This window comes from Onychostoma macrolepis, chromosome 25 (genome assembly GCF_012432095.1).
Source record: "Onychostoma macrolepis isolate SWU-2019 chromosome 25, ASM1243209v1, whole genome shotgun sequence".
In the NCBI taxonomy this organism is placed as follows: Eukaryota; Metazoa; Chordata; class Actinopteri; order Cypriniformes; family Cyprinidae; genus Onychostoma; species Onychostoma macrolepis.
This window is the reverse complement of record NC_081179.1, coordinates 18618924-18642141: the sequence shown is the minus strand read 5'-3', so window position 1 is coordinate 18642141 and position 23218 is coordinate 18618924. Positions and strand designations below refer to the sequence as shown.

Sequence of the window (23218 nt, the reverse complement as noted above, 5' to 3'; positions counted from 1 at the left end):
AAAAAACGTTTAGAAAGAATACAGTGCTGCAGGGATGACAGATTTTTGTAGGTCAAAACCTGGAAATAAGTTCACATTTTAGCACTTCTGCTTCAATCCTCTACGACATGACATACATCACAAATACACCCTTGTGAAATTTTATCATGATGAATAAAACATAAGAATCATATACTTTTGTTGTTCAAAAGTAGTGTTAAATTCTGCAATAATCTAAAATCCAATGGAAAAATCCTATTAGGATTTAACCAGGGTGATGCTAACTTCTGGATTGGCCTAGAAAACTACATCACAGCAGCTCTCTACAGTTTTAATATTTCCAGTCATCCAATTACACAATAATGTTGGGGAACTGAATTGATTAAATTACATGTGCTGAAACTGAACAGTCAATGAACACCAGCAAAATAAACAAAAAGCTATGAGAGTCACAAAACAGTTGCACCACGTTTTTCAGCACGAAAAATATAGTCATTGACACTAAAAACAGCACATGCAAATAAGCTTCGCAATCACAGAGCAATTCTGAGTGAATTCCCCTGACGACTTCTCTCAAATCCCATGCGAGCACAAATCTCTGCCCTTGAAGTTACAGTCATTTAACCTGTAACCTTCATTTAAAGAGTTCTCAGACTGTCAACATGAACACACATGCTCGCCCAGCCGCTTCACCCGCCTAAAACAGCATATATTTTATTTTCTTCCCAAGCCACAAGAGTGCGTGAATGATGTGCCCAGCAGAAAGCCTGTTTTCTTAAGTTTGATGCTGATGTCCTGCTTTGAAGCCTGTTTTCGCGTAGACAAGTCAGCGACACCCTAACTAGACGTGACATATTTTTGCTGAAATAGGGTCCCCAACAGGGCACTGCTTATTAATAGACATTTTTCACTTCAGCCAGTGCATTCCTCAAACACAAAGCCTTACTTTGAAGACAAGATGGATCTCAGCAGATGACTTAACATATCTGACATGTGGGAGACATACTGCGCTTCGTAGGAGCATGAAGATGTGAAAGCTATTTTTTGAGCACATAGTTTGATTGCACACATAGATTCCACATGATTTTGCATGTATGTTCTATTCAGATCTGTAAACATTCAATGACACAATAAGCAGGTCATTTTTTTAAAGGCAGTGATGCGTGGGATGTTAATACATTGTAATAATACTGTAATAATACAGCGATAACAGTCCTGTCACAATGTTGCTGTCTGTCTGTCAACAGAGTTTCTGTTAGTCAAGCATTTCAGCTTAACCTCTGGCCTCGCTCACAAGGGTGTGTTCACCGTATCTCTCAACTAGACTTTATTAAGAATTTTAGAACATTTCCAACCCCAAGGCTTTTAAAGACAAAAAGTCCCATTTTGAGGCATGAAAAATATGAATGACACAACAATGACTCATTTGATATATATATATATATATATATATATATATATATATATTTTATTTATTAGGGGTGTGCAGCGGAGCCATTATTTGTATCTGTATCTGTGACAATCTCAAAATTATTTGTATCTGTATCTGTATTCGGATAAATCCGGAAGTGGGCGTGGTTTAAACCGGAAGCTCGTCAAATTACGTGAAAATACCATTTTAAATGCAAATCTGTTTGATTCTAGTTTAATTTAACAAATATGCCTTGTATAACTAAAGAAAGTATTATTTTTTTTAAATTAAAATTATAACTTTGTAAATAGCTTATCTTCTATTTAAAACTTTTTCTATTTAAAACATTAAAAAAAAAAAATGTTCCAGTGAAACTTTGTGTACAAATTTGACAAGAGACAAGCATCCACAATCTTAAATAAGAGCACTAGTAGAAAAAAAGCTACAAAAAAAAAAAAAAAAATAGAAATGGAAAGAAAGTGTTCAGTAGCCTACTCATAGCAGAATGACAATAAAACTCGCTTGAACTTTAAGTAACTTAGATCATGTGTTGCGGGAGTCTGTGATCATTTACGAGTTTTTTATCAACAGAGCGCAACATCGCTTTTATTCGTCTTGTATAATTAAATGTAATGCCATTCACGAAAAGGGCTAATGTAATGCGTTTTTACAGTTGGATTTCGAACAGGTTTGAAGTTAGGACCGTTTTTAGGAAAAAAAAAAGTTGATATAACTCTAGATAAAGCTCTGATTTCTGAGAGACACTCATAAACCCCAACGCAGCTATTGATTTGCGCTTATTTCATTCATAGGCTATAGTTTACACTCATTCACTTTACATAGGCCCATAGCCAGCTATGAGGTCCAGATCTCTGTAAATGTTTCATGTTCAAAAATAAAATTTGAAAACATATGAAAAATTATTTAAAATGATGTCGCTGAATAAATTCATGTGGCTGACTCGCAGCAGCTGCGAAACGCAGGAGTGAAGCTTGGCGCAAGTGCAGCCTCCACTCCGCCATGTTGCCAGATCTAGTTATTATAAGCGTCGGTGGACTTGTTTTAATACTTAATGTAATAGCGTTAATAAAGTAATTAGGCATTAATAAAGTGGGAAGATGAAGGTTGAGGTTAGAGATTCTGTATCCTATTTTCAAAATACAAGATTTAAACTTAGTTTGGTGCATTTTTCAGGAGATTGGTTGTGTTTGTTTTTTTGTAGCAATATCTGGCAACACTGCTTCGCCGGCACTGACAGGCAGCAATCAAAAAAGGAGTGCGTGGATAGTTCATTGCTGAGGAGACTACATTCGTTAGACAAACGCAATGATCACCATTATCTGTACGAAACTGTGTCAAACGCTATCAAAGCAGTAGCCTACTAGCCATTATTATTGCACAAATTTTAACAACCGCAGACCTCACTAATGCAGTGCTGTTCCAGCAAACATGCGATTGTTTCTGCCAAATACTTTTTTTCTGTTATTCGGATAAATTTGTTAACGTTATTCGTTTTGAAGCCATTATCCATGCCTTTCCGAATAAGGTATTCGGCTTCGGGCACATCCCTAATATATATATATATATATATATATATATACCTGAATATATGTTATGTAGAGGACTAGGAGTACCACTTAAAGATAAAATAAACTTTAAAGTTTTAATTTTATTCTTTACTATATGTAATGTAACTTAAAATGCATAAAAATAAATTAGTTGTAATATTTAACTATTACAAACGTATTATTTAAAAAAAATTCTATTTGTTGATTTAAAAAATATATTATTGTACGGCAGCGTTTCTCAAAGTGTATGGCGTGCCCCACTGATGGGGAATAGAGACATGACAAGTGGGGTGCGACAAACGCGAGGAAATTTGGTCATTTTTGTGCCCATCTCTATTAATTCCTTTATTTACTGTTCATACACTCAAAAAAAAACAAAAAAAACACGACATTTAAATGTAAGCTTTTCTTACAACTAGGGCTGGACAATAATTCAGTATCAATATATATATATATATATATTGCAATATATTTTTTCAATAACGGTGATATGATTTTTAAACAAATATTTCAATATACATTACCAGTGTTTCCCGTAGGCTACAATTTGTGGCGGTTGACTTTGTTGAATAAACATGAGCACTGCACATTACGAAATCAAAACGCCATGCAGGTGTTTTATATGAATGTATCTTTGAACAGAACCAACTGTCTTCAGAAAAGTTTTGATGGCATTTTCATTTTATCTGGTAAAGTAGAATACATGAGAGCAACGCTGCTTTGTGAACAGCCGTTACCGGGAAAACCACTGTTTCTGCAACTCCAAAAGCGCCTCCTGCTGGCAGAGAATGACTTTGCATTTTCTGTAAATCTGTCTCCAGCAACATGTTTTTGTTGTTGCTCACTCTTATTTTCTGTTTTCAGCAGCAACTCTGAGCACTTTTCATATTCTTTATCCTGGCTGAAGCACTTTAGTTAAACTTAAAGCCTAGTTTATTACCATTTTGTTGGAGCGATGGCGATTGTGGACAGGTGGAGCTCGGAACCCTTCCCTACTTCCAAAGTGGGGAATGGCAGAAAAAGTTTGAGAAACACTCTAGTATGGTTTCATTTAGCTATAAATTAAACATTTAAATTTTCACTTTTTAATTAATAAATTGATTTTTAGATTGATAATTGAAGCCACAAAAAAAAAAGAAAAAAAACTACAATAAGCTAAATATTTACAAGACGCTTTTATCCAAAGTGACTTACATTGTATTCAAGTTACAGTTTTTACATTTTATCAGCTCTTGCTTGCCCTGGGAATTGAACCCATGATATTGGCATTGCTAGCGCCATGCTCTACTATTCAAGCTACAGGAAAGCCTATATATTACATTATATTAGCCTATAACATATATTTCATGGCAGCCACTAGAAGAGTTAATTTCTACAGTCACTCCAGTCTGTGCCATAAAATGAAATCCTTTGAACTTGCCATGGCCGGAACAAAATATGTAAATAAATGTAAAACACATAATCTTTATTTATCAGACCCACGCCAGACAGATGGATCAGCCCACCTGGGAATCCTGCCGGCTCTCCAGATGTCCAATCTGTTGCGATCTGCAGGCCAGATCCGAATGAAAAAGAGCATGAGTGTCTCCCTAAAACATCGAAAAAAAGAACCTAAATTAATATTTTCCTCCATTAATCAGTGGGAGATTTTTTTGCAAACAAAACAAAAGAGCAGCACTATGATAATGATTGCCAAAAATGGAAAAGATTACAGCTCTCTGATCTGTAAAGTATTTACAGATCAAATACTGCATGCTAAAACAAACGCCAATGGGCGCCAATGACCTTCGGTCATGACAAATGCAGGAATCGTGTATGTTTGATAACCAATACCCATCCTGATGCAATGCATGGAAAGGCAGCATGCTTGAAATGTAAGTTGTGTGCTTTGCTATAGCTTTCATTTCAGTCTATTATCACACACAGACCTGGAATTTATAGCAAAAGCCATATAGAACACTTCTATCTTCATTAGGGAAAAAAAATGATGGTGAGAAATAATGATAGAGTGAACTATTCCTTTACGGTATATGCTACTGTTTGACACCATTATCTTTTGCATATATAAATAAATGTGACTTGACTTGAATGTGCCTTTATGTGCAGACTATAAACAAAAATGTACTAAAACTATTTGTAGATATGACCCTTAAAAAAATTATTTTTATTGTCGTAACCTAATGTTTGTTTGACTTTTTAAAACTTTGTTTAACAATTTGATATTTCCTTTTTGTACAAGCAGTTGTAAAATTTCAGAAAACAATAATGTTTCTACCTCATTCATTAATTTAAGTATAATTTTAAACTGTGTTATGCATTATGAAGCCAATGTTTTCCTTTATGCCAAAATGTTTTGAAACAGTAGAAGCCTGAGTGTCCTTTCTGGCTCTGAAGTTTTTCAAAGTCCTTTTGTGGCTTCCAAACCCCATGTCTCTGGCCTATACTCACACTCTATTTATGCAAGAAAATGAAGTTGAACACTTGGCCCCTCCTAAATCTGTAAACTACAATTAAGCTAAATTCCAAGTTTATTTCCAAACGCCGTCCTTGTTCCAGACCATGTGAGAGGCTCGAGTCTAAAATTATAACACTTTGGGTCAGGCAGTCTTTGGGTCAGCCAATTCCTCTATCATCTTTCATTCTATGCTGGTCTCAGAGTCTGAGAAGTGGTTAAACATACTTGTGTCATCTGTCACAGGCAGACACACTCAAGAACTTGATTTGAAATACATATATACAGATGATGCGATTGCGTCTGGCGTCAGTCCATACTACTCTCTTCTATCAGTAAGAATGCTTGGGTTTTGATTGACAGACATGTAATTGGGAATTGTCTTTCCTATGGCAGCCCGTAGTCAAAAAGGAGAAAATAAGATTTACATCTGACAGGGGAGGAAAGGAGTGTGAGGCCCAGATTATGCCTTCATCGCTGTGGTTGGAGAGGACAGTTGTGTGAAGGCGAAGCGTACATGTGCCGTCACAGTCACACTGTCTGGTACAGTAAATTACATGGATTTCCAAAATATATGTATTCTGGCTATGGCTAGGTTTTTAAATGTATATTTTTTAATTACACACACACACACACACACATATATAAATCAGTGCTGAGTAGTAACTGGTAGTTACAAACAAGCTATGTCAAAAGTAGTCTAAAAGTAATCAAAAAGTAGTCTGATTAGATTACCTAAAATGTGTTATTAATAGATTACGTTACTACTAATTTTCATAAGAATTTGTAATTGGTTACACACTACAATTTGTAAGCCATCAATAGGGGTTATGCACAAGAGATTTGCATATTTTGTAAAACAGGTCTGATCACTTACAGTTCATGTGCTTCATTAAACAGAGCTGTTTTACTCAAAATGCCTTCAAAGGAGATACCAAAGATGATCATAACTGATGTCCATCACATATTCTGATTGCTATCTAAAAGTTTTTTTCTTTATTTTTATTCTTTTTCTACTAACATTCGGATATTAAAATTGAATAAAATGGCAACAATAAAAAGCAACTAGATAGGTTAGCTGACCACCTTAAAAGTCCATAGATATAACTATCAGTTCCCTTTCAGTCGGTCACTCCGAGTCACGTCGGATGACTGACGAATTGGGATCTCGCTTAGAGAGACCAATCCACTTCGAGTGTAACTAAACGAGCCAATGCACATTGGCATGCGATTATTGCAACCAGCTGCCGCTGATCACAGCGTGAGTATAAGTAGGCAGCAGGTGCAGCGCATATTCAGCTTTTGCTTCAGAGCTGAGCGGTTACATCATTCTGCTCCTGAATTCTGCTAATGAGTGAATTCAACGAGTTGAGCACGCTCTTTGGAAGACTCTCGTGCTGGTGGTACGGCGCTACAGCGGTGGTGGTTCTTCCCGTGTTGAGTGGATTGCACACATCAGGTTGCACTACCCCCTGTTTGTGTTGCAGGCGACCATCTCCCCTGTGTGCTTCAGCATGCTAAAAGAGCTTTTTCCCAAAAAGAGCATTCACGGGTGTGTCTTTTTAAAACTCGACATTACGTCTTTGTAAAGACGAGTTGGGTCTTGCTACAGACAACGTGTCACCCATGCATTTCTGGATGCGGTCATTACCTGGCGCCGGGTGATGGTCACGATCGCTGCCTCACGTGCCTGGGCAGTAAGCACGCTGAGGTGGCGTTCGTGGATGAGTCATCTTCTGATTGGGAAGATGATCATCTCGGAGTTGCGGACCAGGCTCCGTTACCTCGACAAAGGGGCGGAGCCCTGTTGCCTATGCCTCGATCTGGTTCTCGTTCTGGCTGCAGACAGGTGAGGACTACTTCAGGTGGTGGCACGGGTGATCTGAGGATTACAGTGGTGGCAAACCCTCCAGGGAACCAACCCTCGAGGGACCATCGCTCCTCTTGCGCTCCGAAACCAGTGAGCTGCCAATGGAACATGCTGGGCCCTCTACACGGAGCGTACCAGCAGTATCCTTGGCACTCCTTCCGATGACCGGATGTCGATCGCTGCATTGGAGGGTGAGCCGGAGCTTTCTGGGGAAGAAGATTCAGTTGCAGTTGTGTCCTAATACTGCCTCCACCCGCTGGGAAAACCGTGCCACCTCTTCCGGGCCTGTAGGTATTCATCTGGTCTGTCCGGCGATGCTTATGTGGCCTGTGGAGAAGCTGCCTCCACCTTACGCTACGGCGTTACTGCAGGTTCTTCAGGCTAAAAGCACTGAGGGACATGCTCCCACGCCGCATCCGCAGCAGCCTCCAGAAGTGGCGCCCTGGAGCTGGGCGTAGGCAGGCCGCCCTGGCCCCCGTCAAACCTGGTGGTGCTCTGAAGAGCAAGAGGCCCCAGGACGGGCGACCCAGAGAGAGAGGGAACTGCTTCGGGAGATGGTGAATGCACCTCTCCTTCCCCCGGAGGAGGGCCGGGTGGAGAATCTTTTGTTTAAAAAAATAGATAAAAAAATCTCGAAAGTCACGCCTCCATGGCCGAGTCCCAAGGTAGACGTGGCAACGCGGCACGCACCGGGTCCGAGTCACACCTTAACCCCGTGGTCAGACCTCTCGTTTCTCTGGGCAGGAGTGCCCCTGGAACAGGTCTCCAGGCATGCTGTGGTTTACACGGATGCCTCCACTGGGGGGCCACGTTCAACGGGCTTGCAGTATCGGGGGTTTTGACGGGCCCCCAACTGCACTAGCACCCGCCACCTTCTCCTCTGGAGTCAGAAGCATCTGAGGTCGCTCCGTGCCATTCACATTCCGGGCTTGCTCAACCAGGAAGCCGACGAGCTGTCACGAGCTGCACTTCCCGGCGAGTGGAGACTCCATCCCCAGACGGTCCAGCTGATTTGGAGACGTTTCGGACTCGCTCAGGTAGACCTGTTTGCTTCTCTAGAGACCTCTCATTGCCAGTTGTTTTACTCCCTGACCGAGGGAACACTCGGCACAGACGCACTGGCACACAGCTGGCCACGGCGCCTTCACAAGTGTGTGTTTCCCCCAGTGAGCCTTCTCGGACAGATACTGTGCAACATCAGGGAGGACGAGGAGCAGGTCCTGCTCGTGGCACTGTACTGGCCCACTCGGACTTGGTTCCCGGAACTGATGCTCCTCGTGACAGCCCCTCCTTGGCAGATTCCTCTGAGGAAGGATCTACTGACTCAGAGACGGGGCACCTTATGGCACCCGCGTCCAGACCTCTGGAAACTTCATGTCTGGTCCCTGGAGGGGACGCGGAGGTTCTAGGTGACCTACCCCAGGAGGTAGTTGACACCATCAGTTCGGCGAGAGCGCCGTCTACAACACATTCTTACGCCTTGAAGTGGAACCTGTTCGTCAAATGGTGTTCTTCTCACCAAGAAGACCCCCGGAAGTGCCCGATCAGAGTCATGCTGTCCTTCTTGCAGCAAGGGTTGGAGCAAAGTCTCCCTCCACCCTTAAAGTCTATGTGGCTGCGATTGCTGCCAACCACGACCCCGTGGAAGGGAAGTTGGTAGGGAAGCATGACTTGGTCATCAGGTTCCTTAGGGGGGCAAGAAGGTTAAATCCCCCACGGCCCCCCTCTATACCCTCTTGGGACCTGTCTCTAGTGCTCAGAGCACTACAGCAGGGCCCATTCGAGCCTTTGCAGACAGTTCAGCTGAAGTTTCTTTCAATGAAGACTCTGCTCCTGCTTGCATTGGCCTCCATCAAGAGGGTAGGGGACCTGCACGCATTTTCGGTCAATGATTCGTGCCTAGAGTTTGGGCCGGCTGACTCCCAGGTAATCCTGAGGCCCCGGCCTGGCTATGTGCCCAAGGTTCCCACTACTCCCTTCAGGGATCAGGTGGTGAGCCTGCAAGCGCTGCCCTCGGAGGAGGCAGACCCAGCCCTAGCTTTGCTTGTCCCGTCCGGGCATTGAGATGCTATGTTGACAGGACGCAAAGCTTCAGGACCTCAGACCAGCTCTTTGTTTGTCACGGAGGCCGGAAGAAGGGGAATGCCGTCTCTAAGCAGAGGATGGCCCACTGGATAGTGGATGCCATTACCCTGGCTTATCAGGCACAGTGTGTGCCCTGCCCGTTCAGGTTGAGAGCTCACTCTACTAGAAGTGTTGCATCCTCCTTGACGCTGGCTCGCGGCGCCTCGCTGGCAGATATTTGTAGAGCTGCGGGCTGGGCGACCCCTAACACGTTCGCTAGATTCTATAGCCTCCGTGTGGAACCGGTTTCCTCCTGTGTTCTCACCTCAAACGGGTAGAAGCACTGAGAGGCTCCGGTTTCGGGTCGGCTTGCTAAAACTGCTCCAGGGAGTCTGTACGGTAGACCCTGTCGAGCTCCTCCGTCCCCTCGGTAGCCAGACGTGGCGGAGCGTCTGGCGCCAGGCCCTCACTCGATGAATCCATGAGAACCGGTATGTAGAGACCTAATTGGATCCTATATGTGTAAGTCCACGGTATAGCCTCAGAGCCCGTGTTTCCCCAGCAGACTTCCTGCCATTGCCCAAGAGTTTACAATCACCTCTAATCTTCCATATTCACCTAAACGGTTGTTATATGTGTAAGTGCTTCTGAACCTCCTTAGGGAAGGATGGGCTTCCGCAGCGTTCCTGTTCCAAGTGGAACGGGTACGTTTTCCCAGTGTTATCCAGTCTTACTGAGTGGGTAGTGCCATAGCAACAGTAACTGGTCTTCTTGTGGTGAGCCCCGACCTACGCCAAAAAGTAGGGGCGCAGGAGGCTTCCACAGGACACTGGAAGGGGCAGTATCCGTGGCCCTTTGGTAGGGATCCCAATTCGTTGGTCACCAAAGGGAACGTCTTGGTTACGTATGTAACCCTCGTTCCCTGAATGTACCACCGCTGAGTGGCCAGGTCACAGGCTCGGCTCCTCAGCGAAAACCTGAATATGCACTGCACCTGCTGCCTACTTATACTCATGCTGTGATCAGCATCAGCTGGATGCAATAATCGCATGCCAATGTGCATTGGCTCGTTTAGTTACACTCGAAGTGGATTGGTCTCTCTAAGCGAGATCCCAATTCGTCGGTCAGCTGACGTGATGTCTCCGTTCCCTCCTTCAGGGAGGTAGCTATCTATCTATCTATCTATCTATCTATATATATATATATATATATATATAGTCAATTAGTGGCAAGAAAACAAACAACTGCAAATAATATGATTCAGATACGTGATCTCATATCTACATATCAAAGCACTCAGACTCAAAAGGCTTTTTGAGCAACAATAGAAAACACTTTTACCCTTTTTGAGCATACCACAAAAGAGTGCAAGTTTTTGCAAAGTTTCCATTCAATTGTGTGGTTTTATTGCTTTATTCTTTCTTTTACGATGTTTACTGTTTATTCTGCATCGGCATTAAGGCTCTGAACCTCCCACAATCTCTCTTACGCCTTCCGGAAGGAATTTATGAGACCAGAGGTTCATGTGCTGCACTGTCATTCCTGCAGACATGAGAATGGGGCGGCAGTTGCCTTAGAGATTAATTACACTTAACCAAGAGGGCAAATCTTCATAGTGATCCATTGGAAATCAAAGAGCTCTGAGATCAAAAAATGAAATACAATACTTCTATGTGTCGTGCTGTAATCCACATAGTATGCAGCAAGACATACTTAATCCCATGCAGGTTCATGACGTAAACCACATGTGGTGCAAACCTGCACAGATCTGATGTAAGAATGATGGAGAGAGATGGAGAGCAAGTGGAAGAGATGACAGGACGGATGGACAGAAGAGCAACAGACAGCCAGAAAAACAGACGTTGACAGACAGACAGACAATGACAGATTAGGATAAAAGAGACAAATGTACCAAAACAGAGAAAAATAGACAGACAGAGACTTAAATATACAGACAGTGCAGAGGGACATAAACAAAAAAACAGATTCACAAAAAAAGACAGACAGACAGACAGACAGACAGATACAGATTGAGCTGTGAATTCTTGCCCTAAAAAAGGCCATAAAACAAGCACACTGAAACATCCATTAGTCCGGTCAGACAAATGTGGTGAGTGATTCCTTCACAGAAAGAAGAACAGACGATGAAGGGGGCATGTTTTCTATCTTTTGGAAACTATCTGAATTAAATTAACCGGCTAAGATGACTAGACAATTACTTGGACGGAATTAACCACTTCAAACAAAAGAGTGCAAACAGGTTACAGGTTTTCAGATGTGAATGATTTGAATCATTCATTCAGTGCTTTCCTGCCAGAAATGAACACCATGCGTCTCTCAACACTTTCTGCAGGCAATTCAAGCCACACAGATGCGGTTAGATAAACTCAGCTTAATAAAAAACATACAACTGAATTTGATTGGTCCTGATATATAACCTTCTGGTACTCCACTGACTGAAGGAACACGTGTGTCATGCTGTCTGGAATCACCCCCCTTATTGCCTTGACTCACTGATGACTCATTCTCAGAGTAATTCCCACAATCGCAGATCATGCACAATACTGAGTGTGTGAAAGCATGATAATTCCCAGAATTGTTTTGTGATCCCAATGTTTTAGCTCAGTTTTTTTGTTTTGGGGTTTTTGCCCATTTTTAACAAACTACCAGTGGAAACATGGCACATAGGCTTCATTTATGGTATGGATGAGGGGGTGTAAAAAATGTATGAATATTTCTACATTACCTAATAAATATTCATGAGTCCACCACTATTTTAATACAGATTTACACATATCGGGATACAAAGAAAGAGAAAATACGCTCAATAAACACACCAACGTGCACCTTTCTATTCATGAACATTCGTATGCATTGTTATGCTTCTGCTAGTGTATTGACTGCATCAAACAACCTCCTTATATTCAGTCTGGATGAAAAGGCAGAGGCAGGAGACGTGTGAAAGTAAACACGAACTTTAGAAGCTTTGTTACACAGTGAAGGTCCAATGGTACGCAAATCCAAAAATAAACAGCTCAGTTTGGCCATCAATCACTTTGATGAGAAGAATCAACTTGTATGCCACTTCCTGAGGTGAATCTTGAATGCAAAGTTCAGTCTGCACGGTTGGATCAGTTCTTTACCATAAATAATAAATATACAGTATATACTGTATGTGCATTATATTGATCAAAAGTGATAGTAAGGACTTTTACATTACTAAAAAAAAAAAAAAAGGTAATTAAATTCTGTTTATAAAAGAATCCTGGAAAATGCATTACAATTTCCACAAAATTTAAGCAGCAGAACTGTTTTATTATAAATAACTATTTTATATTAACATTGCTAATAATAAGAATTTTTATTGAGCAGCAAATCTGATGACTTCTGGAGGATCACACGACAGTGAAAACCGGAGTAATGATGCTGAAAATTCAGCTTTGCATCACAGGAATAAATAAAATGTTAAAATATATTAAAAAAGAGAAAAGTTATTTTAAATTGTAATAATATTTCTTAATAATACAGTTTTTTATCAAATAATTGGAGCCTTGATGAACACAAGAGTCTTTTCAAAAACATTTAAACACATCTTGCCAACCCCAAAGTAACAGTATACTGTTGGTTGTAACAGTATGTTATTGACCAAATCATGACCTTACAGGTTTTATACTTTATAAACAGCAAGTTTACTCAACTCTGGGGAGTAAATTAAATCATAAATGTCAAACAAAATACGGGATTATTGTGAAACATCCAGGGCCAAATGCTAAAAATGTGTGCGTGTGTGTGAGAGAGAACACACCTCTATGTAAGCAAAAGAGTCACTGACGGATTTAACACAATGCTGATTCCTCGAGGAATATATTTTAAACAGAAAATATTGAATCACAGAGAGAGAAAGGATTACATTTTTTGAGACAGACGAATAAGAGAAAGGGGACGAGAGGACTGGGAAACAGATGAATAAAAGATGTCTGAATCATTTTTCGGCCACAGACATTTAAACAAATAGAGAACAGTTGCCTGTAGTCGTCCTCTCAGATCCCCAGTTCGGTTAAACAAATCTGAGCCTACCAGGACAGCCATGCTTTCTCTCCCACTGCTAACTCAGTAGTGAAATTCATCGTAATCTGTAGCTAGACGTTACTCACCGAACAATTACGGCTCTGCAGAGATCAAATGAGGCAACGGCAGATTCACAGACCCATTCCAAACATTTACAGATATGAGTAAGGCTTCAGTCATCTCTGCTGACTCACTGTCTGAGAACATTGAGTTATCTGGTGACTTCCACCAAACAAGAGACTTTTTCCACCCGTTTGGTACTTTGTATGTCAGTATGTCAGGGGCAGTTGGATAAAGAGTGGGAAAAAACAGCAGAACATCCAGTAAGAGATGACTGGAACAAAAACTAATAGTTGGCCAGCTTTCCAAATAGAGATCCATTATGGATTACGCTCGTATAAACATCTGTCTGGAAACGGAAAGGTCAGTTGAATAACTCCATATTGTACAGCTTGGATATGGTTTGTAAATTGTGGGTTACAGGAAATGATACTTACTCTGACATTTGCAACATATTTTAAACATGTAAACGGGCATATATGAACATTCTTTTTCATTCAACAAGAAAAAAAAATAGGTCAAGACTACTGATTTTATCCACTGGGAATTCACTGGATTGGGAAAAGTGGGCGTTTCAAGAAAGCAGCCAGGTGATTGGAAGGAAAAAGTTGGATTGATGACATCAGGGTTAATTTCATGGTCCTGTTAAAACAAATTGCTGAAATTGTGTTTGAACCACTGGGATGAATCTTTCAGGTTGCATAACATATTCCCAATAGAAAATGTAACAGTTGGAACGAGACGTGAGTATCTGCGTATGTTGGACACTTTTCCTCTTGTACTGTGCACATGGGCTGACAATCATGCGCCAAATTACAAACGTCACACGCTCATTCTTTTCCAGATCACGGTTAAGGTCCATCCATCAGCGCTGCTTACAGATATGCCAATGTAAAAAAACAAAAAGGCTAAAAAGGCTAACTGTTTCCACTTATTGTTTAAAGGACGGAGGATTTTGGAGGATTCCAGAAGGGTCTTAATACCCTCTGAATTGCTTTGACTTCTTTAATCTCTCCTAACTCACAGCAGAGCCTCTGAACACCGTCATCCAGCCATGCCGCTTTGAGAGACCTGCTCAGCTTTCAGAGGCCTTTTCCAAGGTCTTATCCCAAGAACTCAAACCTTCGCTCTAAAGCGGTTTGTTTATTCACAGTCCAAGGTCCCCAGATGAAGAACGACAGGTTCAGTGGGGAATCTGAGATTGGTCAATGTGATAATCACAGACCTGGTTTTGATTAACTGAGCAGCCTACAAAGGCATCATAGGCCGTATTTCATGCGCAAATGAAAACATTACTGTGAAGGATAGATGTACAGTCCGTTAAATAGAGGGTACTGTCTTAAGGCCCTCTTTTGATGTTTTCTGCCCACTGGAAAGATGCATTTGCTATATTGTGGGGCTGAATGATTGGCAACAAGTTAAATAACAATACAACCCACTGATCCTCACTCATTTGCTTATTTTATTAACTATACAATGATTAAGTTTCATAGTTCTCGACATGAAACCTGTTCTAAAAGAGTGGCAAATGTGGCAAAGACATTTCCCTATATGCAAAATTTGCACAGAGTTCAAGTTTAATTAACTTTAACACACAAATTCAGACTGCTGACCAATAGCAAGCCTTTCTTTCGGCAGTGACCTCTGCATGGTCGGAGATTCGTAACACAGCAAAACTGATGATCCAGTCAGTCTCTATTCAGCCAGTTTTGTATAAAACTACAATTCAGTATTACAAAATGGCCCATAAAAGATGAAGAGTAAGGCTGTTTATGAAGAGTTGGTTAATTTACTAGTCAACAGACTGGAAGATTATATCGTTGTCATTTTTCATCATATTTTGTCACAACCTGTCTATCTTTCTTTCACCTGCAATACAACATTTCAAAATAAAAATTTTTGGTCCCAAAGAAATGTCATAATTCTTGTCACCAGTGTCAATATCACAAAAATTAATACTAGTCTCAAGCTTATAAAAAATCTCAAGCTTACTGAAGACAAGTAAAAAGTTAGCGATTAAATAAGAATAAGAAACAAATTACAAGCAATAGGATAAAAAACGACAGTGTTACAAATAAATAAGAAATGCTATACATTGTATAAAGTAATCAAATGTAGAAAAACACTGCATATTCTTCACTGTGTAAATTAAATATATATTTCTTCTTAAGATACAAAAGTGGTTTAGCCAAAAGCAGTAAGAAATTTTCTCCCTTTTGTTGTTTGATTAACATGAATGACAAACAGCATGAATATTAGACTGCTGTCACTTTAAGAGCTTCCCGGATCCAGTATACTGTTACACATGTGTTTTCTTTCTCAGCTTTTTGCTTTCACTTAAGACCTAAATTATAGTGTTTACAAGGATACTTGGAAAGATGGGCATTTCTACACATACAAGTGTGTGTTTAACCGTTCAAGGCCAACAAAGCGGCAAAAATAACTCAGTTCAAAACACGTGCGTGCTCCTCTCATACAGCGCTCAGAAACAGTCTCTCAGACAGCATGCACATATAGCGAAATGAGTTCACGTTAGCTGCTGGCGGCGTTTCAATGGAATAAAATCACTTGTTTTTAAACAGCAGTGTTTTCTTGACCACGTAGCACAGCAACGTGACGTGAGCATGTAACCATGATAGAGTCCAAATTATCTACTTGTTGACAAATTCTACCGGTTAATCGTGTCTACTGGTATATTGCCCACCCCTAACATGATGCTAATTTTGCATGGTCAATAAGTTTCGTAAAACCTCAGATGAACTTTTAATCACAAGAAGAGGTTAAGGTTGTAAAATGCCATGTGGTGCAGATTTTCTAAAGCTTGAATAATTCAAAGCACAATTGATAATATTGGTTTAAAAATAAAAAATATAACATTCTGTTTCATAGAAAGATGAATACAATCGCATGTTTTCAAGGTGTATGGGAAATATGTTATTAATTTTTATTCGATGGTTATGCCACATTACTGAATCTTTTCTTTAAAATGATATAAAGGTTTTCCAAAACCATGTGAAACCACGTCCTACTAGTCACTCAAGCCCTGTGACCCAGATTCCCTGTTGTTGTCAAAATACTTCGTTCTCATGTAACTCTGCAAGACTGTGAGAAAACCGGACATGTTCTGAAGGACAGCACAGATCCGGAGACTCTCACACACTTTGTGTTTAAAAAACAGCTTCTTAATCTTGAGCCAAACAGACAATCTGTCCAAAAATGTGCACAAGGGCAAAATTAAACATCATTGCCAGGAACTAGGTCAGAAGAGCAGAATTTTTTTATGAATGAAGCTACTCCGCTGGGTAAAGACAGTCACCAAACACACACGACCACCCCTGTGCCGGCTGACTCACATCATTAATGATGATAACACACAGGCGTGACAGAATGTACTACATGCTGCAGTCTGAGCTCAATAATTACTGATCTACTCAAGCTGCAACACTGCAACACTGATTGTGGGTGGTGTAGTGGTTAAGGATTAGAGCTGCTAACTGAAAGGCTGCAGGATTGAACTTCAGCTACGCTATTCAAATTCATGCATCAGCAAAAGCTCTCAAGGCTTGCTTATACTCTCTGTCTGACATCTGCATAATTGGCATGAACTGACTTGCTCTCTTAAAAGTTGACTGATTATTATTTATGCTATCATTTATTAAGCGGGTTTGGCAGATAAACTGGAAACAGTTACGTTTTGTTGAAGGAATGGAGCTTTTACCCTATGGGGCACTGGCTGTGATGTGGCCTTTCCTGTCCTCATGAGTCAACCTTACCCCCAGCTTGAAGAAAACAAGGTTAAAAAAAACTCTGCAACAGTTGTGGTGCTTACAAGATGCAGCTTTGATGCCCTTAGCTATCCAGGCCATCAGAGAATACCTTATAAAATATTTAGAATTTATTAAGTTAAGTTTGAACATAACTAGTCTTTTTATAATGATTCAAATTTTATTTAAAAATTATTAGAAAAAATATTTAAAAGCCTTTTTTATTATTTAAAAGAAATAAACACAAAAAAACAAACAAAAACAAAGCGAAACAAAAAGGTGAAACAAAAACTAAATAGCCAAAATAAAACAAATGAAAAAACAAAAAATACAAAAAAGCAAAACAAAAATAAACAATAAAAAACAAAACAAAACACTTATTTCAAGTCTTTAAGCACAAATTTTTTGATCTTTTTTTTTTTAAATACATAATTATTTAAAGGAATGTCACTTTTTTTCTAATAAAGTATTAAGTTCAGCTTTACACATATTTATTTCCTGATGTGCTCATGATGATGCTGGCTATATCAGTGAATTTGACCATGTCTCTTCGGAGCCAACAATATAAGTGTGGGTCCTGACCTGACCTATGAGTTACACATAAGGTCTTTATGGGAAATGATAACACGTTCTTGTGAAAAATTCTTTATTTTTTGGCAAATGTTCATCTTTTCTTACAAATTTCTTTGTAATGCAATGTAATAAACATGCACAGGTAGGGAGCAGATGATAAAAGGCAGAGAAGCAGCATTACCTCTGCATTGACAGGATTCATAACAAATTTCAATAACTCACTGTGATGTGACAGTGAAGGGAGAAGCTCCCCAGTACTAAGCTCTTACTGTAAAACGTTTCTGATCAACACACTCAACCTTAAGCCAAAACAATTTTACTTGCTTTACAGGAAACCTGCATTTTTAGATTTTTTTAAAAACTTCATTCTATATAATTTAGCTTCCTCATGGGGACTTAAAAATATCCCCACAATTACACGGATATTGCCATCTTTGTGGGGACATTTTGTCCCCATAATGTAGGATATACCTGAACCACACACACACAAAAGTAAAATGCATTTATGATGGGGTTTTGCATTTAAGTCTGTAAAACAATAAAAAAAAAACATTTGAAAAGTAGAAAAAAAGGAAGGCATACAGAAAAGTTCCCAAGACACTTTAATGAGACATTAAAAGAAAAGAAAAGAAAAGAAAAGAAAAGGAAAATTTAATTTATTATTAAAAATATTTCCTGGGACATAAATGTCCAGCATCCAAATTGTCTTTTAGAACGATATTTTTCTTTCTCTCTGTAAGTTTAAGCGAGAATAGCCAGAAACTTCACAGGACAGTAGGCGAATGGCACAAAACTGCAGCCTCAAGATTCACCACAAGCTTGAATCAGCACCTCTCTGACCCAGTCTCAACAAATACTGAGCGCCGTGGACATCACAAACCTGGATTTTTTTGGCGGGGTTGTCCTCTGGAAACTGCCTGTATCCAAAGGCCAACCTGCAAAGATGTATCACCTGGTGTACAGAGCAGAAAAGTAGATCCCTGAGCAATGGAAAAAGTAATGCAGTCTAATGAGTCATCACTTACACTATTTCCTTTCCTAGACAGGTTTGTGCTTGGAGATTTGCAAAGGATACCTTAACATAAAATGTCTTTTGCCAACTGTTGGCAGATTGAATTCCACCTCCTTTGCGTTTCAAAGAATGAAGAGTATTTTCTCTTGAAGTACGGTGTGAGAACTCAATCGCATCAAGTTCAAAACATGAATAACAGGCCTCCAGCTGGATAGAAGCTGTTGCGGGACAAAATGTGGCCTACTACTTATTTAGTCCAAAAGACACTATAAGCCTATTTATCAACACAATCTTTTGCAATATAGGACAAGATGCAACATTTTAAGAAGAAACACATATCAAGTGAAGCAAATTAGTCACAAATTGTTTGAAAAAAAGACATCTGTTGGGCTTGATGCAAGTTATACTAGCAGTAACAATCACATAAACAACCAAGGCTCATTGTAAAAATGTGCCTGTACCTACATTTTTGCAAAACCCTCTACCTATACATACAACTCATTGCAGTTTCCAGCAGAAATTGACATAAGTGGCATACTTTTATTCCTTTTCACACAAATTATGATTACAGGGCCAGGTTATCGATTATTAAAGACTTTTTTTTCATTTCTTGCACAATACTTTGTTATGACCTTAAAATACTTATACAATAGTGCATGATTTGTTAACATATATATTTTGATATTTACATCACATAATCAGCTCCATGTGGATGACTTTTTTGACATAGTAAACTTGCTCGGTAGTGCATAGAGATGCACCTGTATATATATATATATATATATTTACATTTAGTTATTTAACAGATGCTTTTATCCAAAGCGACTTACAAATGAGGACAAATTTGCTTTTTGTTAATTGTATAATAAATAAAAAGAAAACAAATAGATAGAATATAAAAATAATAGAGAACCTAGTGTTATTTTTTTAAAGAAAACAAGCAGTTAGTAAATTAATAGAGTGCAGGTCTAAAAGTCTTTTTAAAGAATACAATTAAAATAGAGACTGCTAGAGTTAGAGGATCAAAAAAGATGAAAGAAATGTGTTTTTAGCCGATTCTTGAAGATGACTAAGGATTGAGTTGGGCAGGTTATTCCACCAGGAGGGAACATTTAATGTAAAAGTCTGTGAAAGTGATTTTGTGCCTCTTTGTGATGGCACAATAATGCACCATTCACTTGCAGAACTCAAGCTTCTAGAGGGCACATGAGTCTGAAGTAATTAATTTAGGTAAAGGGGTACAGAGCCATTGGTGGTTTTGTAGGCAAAAATTGATGCCTTGAATTCTATACGAGCAGCTATTGGTAGCCAGTGTAAATCGATGAACAGAGGTGTGACGTGCATTCTTTTAAGCTCAATACAAATTAATCTTGCTGCCACATTCTGGATTAAGTGTAAAGGTTTGATAGAACTGACTGGAATACCTGCCAAGAGAGCACTGCAATAGTCCAGCCTAGACTGAACAAGAGCTTGAAGAGCTTGAGTTGTGAAGCATGTTCCGAAAGAAAGGGCCTGATCTTCTTGGTGTTGAATAAAACAAATCTGCAGGACTGGGTAATTTTAGCAATGTGGTCTGTGAAAGTCAGCTGATCATCAATCATAACTCCAAAGTTTCTGGCTGTTTTTGAAGGAGTTATGGTTGATGTGCCTAACTGGATGGTGAAATTGTGATGAAACGCTGGGTTTGATAGAATCACAACCAGATCTGTCTTGGCAAGGTTGAGTTGAAGGTAATGGTCCTTCATCCAGCAAGAAATGTCTGTTAGACAAGTTGAGATGCGAACAGCTATCTTCGGATCATCAGGATGGATTGAGAAGTAGAGTTGAGTGTAATCAGCATAAAGAATAAAGACAGATAAGAGAAGTGGTCCAAGAACTGAGCCCTGAGGCACCCCAGTAGTTAGATGTTGCGACTTGGTGGCAAGACTCAAACTACTGGAGTGCAGTTCCTGAGATGGCCTTTGCCAATGGGGTTGATAGGAGGATCTGGTGGTTAACTGTGACAAAAGCAGCGGACAGTTCCAGCAAGATAAGTATTGAAGATTTGGAATCTGCTCTTGCCAGGGCTTCAGCAACTGAGAGCAAGGCAGTCTCGGTTGAATGTCCACTTCTGACACCAGACTGGTTGCTGTCCAGGAGGTTGTTCTGTGTGAGAATATATATAATTTATTGCACATATTTTATATATTAATTTTGCATTTTCTAGTCATGTTTAAATTATATTATATCATATATATATATATATAATTATATTTCTTAAATGTTTATTAAATATTAAATTTATATTATATTAAATGTATCATAATTTCTAATTATATAATTTATTTATATCTATTTATATATCTTTCTCTCTCTCTATATTTATATATACATTTCTAATAAAATCTGTATTTTTTTAAATAATCATATATAAATAATATATATAATCATATATAAATTAATATATAATAATATAATTAATTAATTAATTGTGGTTTCCCACTCGATGTAAACTAGAACTATTGATAATCATGTTTGTAATAATTCTCAGTGGCTCATTTCTGATAATCAATTTATCATTTATGGCCATTATTAAAGAAAATACTTAATTCTGTAAACCAGAAATCACTATATTGTAGCGTTGCAGTTGCGCTGCTATGCGTGCGATGGGAAATGGGCCTTACTGTCAGAATATGCTCTGCCCTAACCCTGACCTCAAAACCATGCAGCACCATCCAGCTCTACGCAGCATGTGTACTGTCTGTTCTTAAAGCATCTGCGCCTCTTTTATTTGGCCATCAATGCCTCAGAAACTCTGACCTCTTCAAAAAGAGTCTCAGCTTACACCCTAACCTCAAACACCATCAGGCCCTCAGACTCAGGAGAGCTTTTTCTCAGTTGTCTGCACCTCTTGAGTAATGTCTGATAGTAGCAGATAACAATGGGCTTAAATGAGTGTTAACAGTCTCACAGTTCAAGCACACTTCCCTACGGACTTGTATCAGGGCCTGAGAGTGAGAATGTGTTCAAGGTTTACGTTGCAGGGGATAAGGATGTTGGGAATCGGATGGAAAGAAAGCATGTGTGTTTGTGATGGATTGATAGAGAGAAAGAGGGTAGACAGAGAGACTAAATTGATTTGTGCGTGTTTATGTAAGAGCGCAGGAGGCTATTGAGTTATTGTAACAGAGCCCTGAAAGAGTGAGTGTGTATCAGTGGTTGGAGAAGATATTGTAAAACCTTTACACTACTCACAATTTAAAGCAGTTAAATTAGTCAAGCTCCACTTCAGAAAAGTAGTTTGCTACTTTAAATATAAAACTATGAGATGATATAATTTATTTTATTTTTTTTTAATAGTCAAGAGTAATATTTATCCGGCACAAATTTAACCTATTACACAAATTACAACTAAATACTTGAAACACCATAAACAACAGAATTTAACTAGATGTTTAGCTTAGAAAATATATAAATGTTAATCAGTTATGATCATATGTGAACAGAACCCTTTATACAGAATGAATTGTCCAAACGAAGCACTAAAATGTATCAAATATTCAGCTACATATGAATCTATTTGCTTTTGAATCAAATGAGTTGATTCATATCTGTAAAATCTACAGCAAGTTCACTATATACAGTCACACTGCATGTTTATCAGCGCTTTTACAACTACTTCAAACTTGGCTCATTAATATTTTAAATATGTTGCACAGTTTTTTTAACTGTAATCTTAATTATAATTATTATTAATCATAATTAGCTTTTCTTCTCAAGTCACTTTTTTCATCATTTGCATATGAACTGTTAAAATTGCTGGTGTTAATTATAAATGATCCATCGATGCACAAAATTTTGTGTCAGTGCAGTCTTTAATTAAATTAACTTGTACATTTTAATGACTTTCTTTTTCTGATAAGGCCACACAGGCAATTGGACAATGCTGACCAATAACCAAATAGCTTTTGTTTTTGTTTAGCAAACTCAGACCTGTTTTTCCTCCGTTTCATAAGATAATTAATGTCCAAAGGATAAAATGAAGATAAAATATTTTTGAATAGCTCATTCCACTGGAAAAATACAGCTGATTACAGATGAAAAATAGGTTCCAAACAACAACTGGCAATTTACTTAGAGTTTGGTCCCTGAGCTTTCCAAAGTCAAGCAGTCCTGCTGTAAATCAGCAGATTCGGCTTATATTAAGAGGTTATTTATTATTTTAATAGGTTATGTAACCACTATAAATGAGTCACGCAGGAAAAACAACATACAATGCAGAGTTCAGCATATAACATAATGGAAGAGTCGAGATCTGTTGCACTTTTGCATATCAACAGAAAAGGTCATAAAAAGGAAGAGTAATTTGGTGAGCACAATTGAAATGAATCAGGGATTTTCAGATCGATATCTCTGTG

General features: G+C 39.1%; 1 protein-coding gene across 4 annotated transcripts in view; it reads right to left on the bottom strand.

Moving 5' to 3' along the window:
• LOC131534873 (zinc finger protein 469) overlaps positions 1–23218 on the bottom strand; it is a 281478-nt gene that overhangs the window by 120830 nt on the left and 137430 nt on the right. For all 4 annotated transcript variants that reach the window (XM_058767980.1, XM_058767979.1, XM_058767982.1 and 1 more), the window contains one exon: positions 4464–4547. The gene's annotated coding sequence lies outside the window, so the exon portion shown is untranslated. The remainder of the gene's footprint in view (positions 1–4463; positions 4548–23218) is intronic.